Raw genomic sequence first — 5697 nt, 5'->3', positions numbered from 1 at the left:
CAATATTGTCAACCATGTGATCACGATGAGTGGTGCACAGCCAGCGAACAAAGGACCACAACGTGTAATGGAGAGGAACATATTACTACAGAGCAGTGAGAAGAGAACAACCTCTGACTACTAAAGTAGGTGTGTATTTTCACTACCTTGACTTTCCAATATTGATAGGTCGGAAAGGGTTTTGACTTTTGACCGGCTAGTTAGATTGCCCCATTACATGTGTGTTACGCTAGAAAGTTCTTTAATCATGTGTCTGTTCCCGAGCGATGCTCGTGCAAGCTTTTCCAGTGAATGCCACAAACAAAGGACCAATAATACCTAGCAATATGAATCAGTTACTTACCCGAAACTCTAGATAGGTTGGTGTTGTTTGGGGGCATGTAGTCATGTGTCAGATGATCAAATCCTTTTGTTCTGTATTAGGAGTACAAACTTGATGATATCCGTGGATTTATCTCCGATTTTTATCAATGCGAGTGTGTTCAGAATGCTCGCTCTTGTGTGATTTACATGGTTGGTAGGAGTTCGGACGCTTTCTTAAAATGATTTTCACTCGTAAATTTCCTTGTTCTTTTCCCTGGTGGCATAGAAAAGCACCGCTGTATACTTGTGAAAGCCTAGTAGTACAAAATGGTGGCTGTAGTTTAGTGGTGAGAATTCCACGTTGTGGCCGTGGAGACCTGGGCTCGAATCCCAGCAGCCACATTATTTTTTTTCTTGTTTTATCCATTCAAGAAAAAAGAAAAGAACTTTTCTTGTTGCGATTCAGACTAGACGCAAAAAGAACCTCTGGTGTTTTGTCTGATTTATAAATGACACCTGACCTACTGCAGGAGATGGCCAAAACAGGAAGAATCAAAATTTGACGTGTGTGCCACCTAGCAGACATTACCTGACTAAGCCCAGTAGCACAAAATGGTAGGAGTACTTGTCACGTCCAGTTCTTCATTTTTTGCGTCTAGTCTGAAGGATCCTTTTCTCTAATCAGGCCAGTGACTCAGCGAACATTGCCGGGTATAGATCAAACAAAAGGAGATATATTTTGCCGGCACATAATCCCTATTCTAACATATAATCTGGTTTACAGTACCAGTAGTTAGCGTATGCTTCCAAACTTGATTTTCTGATAATATTGTCCATGGATCTGACATAAAGCACCGAAAGAATAAGAAGAGGGACAAAGAATCGGGAGTGCGTACACCAAAAGTGGGAAGATGCCTTTTTTTTTCTAGTTGTACCAGCACAGCTGCGTAAAAAGAGATAGGAACAAAAACAAATGTAATTTCATTGATTCAAAAGATAGAACGTTACTTTTGATTATGTTTTTGAACATGCCTTGCATTAGATAGTACTTGTCCCGTCTCAAAATATATGATCATTTTGACACAATGGTTATATAGAAAATAATCTTACATTCTAGAACGGAGGGAGTACGTACTTTCTATTCTAATGCGTACCGATGCATACGCAGAGTTCCTGCTTTAGGAGTCAGGACAGAGTGTCACTTGTCTAGGTGCACTTCTCGCTGTATTGCATTTCGAGCTTCGCCTCTGGACCCAATATCTAAACGATTAGTTTTGACACGTAGCAACGTAGTACGACTTCGTCCTTGTGTAATGCCAGATTGCCGCTAATGATAAGTAAATAGGCGGTTTTCCGATTAAATTAATCCATGAATAAATCATAAGCATGACATTGACAGCATTGATAACACACTGGTTACGATCTAACAGAGTATGTACTACGCATATAGTAGAAACATCTACGCATATTGCTAGTACTGCTACAACAGAAAGAAACATGAGAGGGATAAACGATGTATACCCTCCAATCGGCCATGCGGCGGCGGTGGCGGTGGCAGTAGCCGCGGCATCCTCGGCGGCCTTCTTGTCGGCTTCGGCCTTCTCAGCGGCGGCACGGTCGGCGTCGATCGACATGGTGATGACGAAGGTGATGTGGACGTAAATGAACAGAAGCGAGCAGTCGCGTAGTCGCTACCCAAAAATCTAATTGCCCCTCTCCCGTACAGGATCCGGAGAGGCGGGATTCCGGAGGCCTGCTGTCCCGTCAACCGTGTACGCGGTGAATGGGATGGAGTCGCCGACGGCAGCAGAGGGTTTGCAGCGCCCTGCGCGTGGAGAGATGTGGGCTGAACCCATGTCCAAGTCGGTAGCCCACGATCCGAAGTCTCAGATCGTGGCCCCACCTGTCAAAGACTCTTCGTTCCTGACCGGCAAAAAGAAGCGCATATGAGTGAGCTCGGCTCGGCGAGCGGAGGAGGAGGAGTGCGCGAGGGCCTCGTCTCTTCTCAAGCTCCAATGGCATGAGGAAGAGAATCCCTTATAAACCACTCCAACTCTCCTTTCACTTCCGTGATGGGACTAAACTTCCCACCACCTTGTCATGCCACCTACATGGGCTCTTAGAGATCAAATCTGAAATTATCATATGGGCTCTAGACTCATCTCATATTTCAACAACTAATATATGTTTCATCTGCTAACTCATCAACTTGTTTTGTTGCCACGGGGGTGCATGTGGTCGGATAATCGTAGCAAAGTTTATCATTTCTTGTGAATATGCATCCCGTACCATGGTACAAGTGTGCCACATCGGGCAAGATGGTCCTGAGATGGCATGCACCAAATAAAATGTTAACAACATGTTAGGAATTCCTGTCATTTTCTGTGATTGCAAGTTTTTGTCTAGAGATGAGGTAAAAATATATCCTTTGGTTCGTTAATTAAGAAGAGACTTGGCATGTTCCGCAGGCTCCTCCTACCCAGCCGCCGCCTCCAACGTAGCCAGCCGCCGCCTCCCCAAAACTAGGGTTCTTTGCCTCCCACCGGCGCTGGTGCCGGTCCGTCCCGTCTCCGGTGGCCTTAGGGCCATGGAGGCGGAGTGGATCTCGGCCCTTGCCGGTGGGAGGGTTCCGTTTTCATATATTTTTTTGAGCTTTGTTAGGGTTTATGTCCTGTTCAGGAAGGCGAGACGGCGGCGGCTCCCTGAAGATGGAATAAAGGTCTCCCCGGCTAGTCCCCGTTTCGGTGATGTGTGTAGCATCATCGGTGGGCGTGTGGAGGTGTGTCTACGGCGGATCTGTCTTTGGTGGATTTGCTCGGATCTGTTCGTCGTTCGTCTTCGTTCGTGTGTCTTCAGGTTGGATCCTTTTGATCTACACTCTTCATCTGCGGCGGTTGCTGTTTTGGTGCGTTGGTTCCATGGGGCCTTAGCACGACGACTTCCCGACTGTCTACTACAACAATGTTTGCCCGGCTCTGTCGAGGGAGGGGCGATGACAGCGGCGCGCCTTCGACTCGCTTCAGTGCTTGTAGTCGTTGCTAGGTGGTCTACGGTTCTGGATGTAATTTTTATTATTTCTAGTGTCCGTTGTACTACCATGATTGAAGATGAATAGATTAAAAGTTTTTCCGCAAAAAAAAAAGAAGAGACTTGGCATAAAACCTTGTATACATTACCATTTTCAATTGTTCGGCCATTTTATTCTGAACAACCCTTGTGGTATGTGGTTGAACAATGCAAGATATGACTACACGGTACAATTTTCATGATGATGCAAATCTTTAACTAGCTTCTTGTTTGACAGAAATTTCATAATGATTTTTTAGGGTAAATTTCATAATGATTTAAGCGTGCGTGTATACCCATATTCTCCTTCCCTTTATTACTTTTTTATGAGCCTTCACACGACACAGAGGTGCTCTTATCTAATCTCGCATTAGTTCAGTGTGTGAACGGAACAAAAGTTAATGATGCAAGGAGATTTGGTGCATGTATCTAGACTTATAATCAAGCCAATAATCTGGAGCATAATTTGTCCCGTGCTTCGCTAGATGCTCTACCACGTGTCAAGTACCCACGGCAATTACGCAGTTGAGATCATCGTCATTTGTTTACTTATTAATTAGTTAATTAGCGTACGCACGTAGTGGGAGCCCCGCGAGTAATTGCAGATGATGACTCCATGCGATACATGCATGCATGCATGCTTGTCGTGGTGTGGCATGCATATGCGAGCATGTGGCCGACTCTGCAACATAGCCATATAAGTACTGTACAACATTTGAATACGACTTTCACCGCAAAAATAATGATTGATTTGCATACGTGTTGAAGCCAGTTTGATGAAACTGTATCACCTTCACTCTCATGATGAGCTGGGTAGGATACATACGTACCGATGGAGCAAACTAGAAACTGTGGCGGTCTAAATCTGAAGAACATGGTTTGTGAGTGACGCCGCAATCATCAGAAGGACCAGTACTCGTGTTAGTACTTGATAGTCACGGTTAGTACGTACAACCAAGGCAGTTGATACTGTGGCACTTTGATTTTCAGATGACCTGGCTAGCAAGCACATACATAACGATTCGAGCATCTAGCTAGAAACTTGGGCAATCTAATCCGGTGGGAGAACATGGCTTCGTGACGTGCACGGGGCGGCGCCAATCATCAGGAGGAGCAAGGAGCAGTGCCTGTACTTGACAGTCACGGCTAGCATAACTAGGCACCGGGAAGGACCGATGCCGATGCCGATGCGTGCACGCAGGTGCATACTGTACACTACCGGTATCTATAGTACCGTACAATAGAGACTACTGAATTAGCTAATCTATATACTTATTCATTAGCATGCTAAGAGTAAGACTGCCCTCTCGCTCTCCAGTGCATTGTGTACGCACATGTAGTAGGGGACGCACAGATTTGGGTTGGAATAGTTGATGAGTCCACTGGACGCCATGATCATCGCCCCCGCCGCGGAGATTCCCCGCATGTGCAGGCGACGGCCCCGCGCCGTGACACGTACGTTATGTACGCACCCGCCGGTCGACCGATCGAGGCCGCTGAGACGTCGTGCGCACGAGCACAGTCTCACGGCTGCTGCCGCTGGCTGGATGCGGCGCCAAATTTCAATCCAAGCGGATATATACGGTGGAATCATGAGCTGACGACGAGAACTAGCCCGAAACTGATAGCGCATGCAGTGTAGCTGGGCCCGAAAGAAATCCACCGTGGGTGGAAGTGGAAGCGCCCCGCTGGGTGGATTCTGTTCTGCCGATCTAGGGGCCGTTGCTTGCTTTTCCTTGTGCCCGCCTCGCTACGTGCCGATCGCCAGCTTGCTGTTCAATCAGACGAGCTCGCCCGATCCAGGGATTTTTCAGCGCACTTGGCGACCGGAGTCACCTGGTTACCCTGCAGGGAGGTTTGCCGTCTGACACGCCTGTGTCTTTTGTCCCGTTTTACTACTCGCCATGCACGCGCGTCAAGGAGGGGGGACAGGGAGCCGCGCAACCTTGAGCATCATCTGGCAGTCAACATGTCCGCTGCTCGCCGCCGGCAACATGCCGGGACCCTGCAAGGAAGGCCTTGGAGTAATAGGCTTGTCGCGAGCCCGACTAGCGTGACACCTCACACCTGTAGGCCTTCAAGCTGATTTCATTAACGAAGCCGATGCCTTCGCTAAGCTTAGATTAATGATTGATTTTTTTAATGGCTAACGACCAACGCCTTCGTCTTACTAAGTTTAGGCTAATGACCGATGTCTTCAGCTTACTAAGCTTCTTTTTCTTTTTTGCCGGAGAAGCTTACTAAGCTTAAGCTAATGATTAACGGCCAAGACAAGTTTGGCCACGTCGACATGAATGAATCACAAACGAAACGAAGACCAATTGCATG

The 5697-nt window shown here is 47.0% G+C and overlaps 1 non-coding gene across 1 annotated transcript; it reads left to right on the top strand.

The window, feature by feature from the left end:
* The first annotated feature begins 633 nt into the window (after window positions 1–633).
* On the top strand, window positions 634–705 carry TRNAH-GUG. Its single transcript has one exon. It is a non-coding gene; the product is annotated as a tRNA-His (tRNA).
* The last annotated feature ends 4992 nt before the right edge of the window (window positions 706–5697 follow it).

The sequence above is a fragment of the Triticum dicoccoides genome, chromosome 2A (assembly GCF_002162155.2).
Source record: "Triticum dicoccoides isolate Atlit2015 ecotype Zavitan chromosome 2A, WEW_v2.0, whole genome shotgun sequence".
NCBI lineage: Eukaryota > Viridiplantae > Streptophyta > Magnoliopsida > Poales > Poaceae > Triticum > Triticum dicoccoides.
This window is presented reverse-complemented; position numbering and strand designations above follow the sequence as displayed.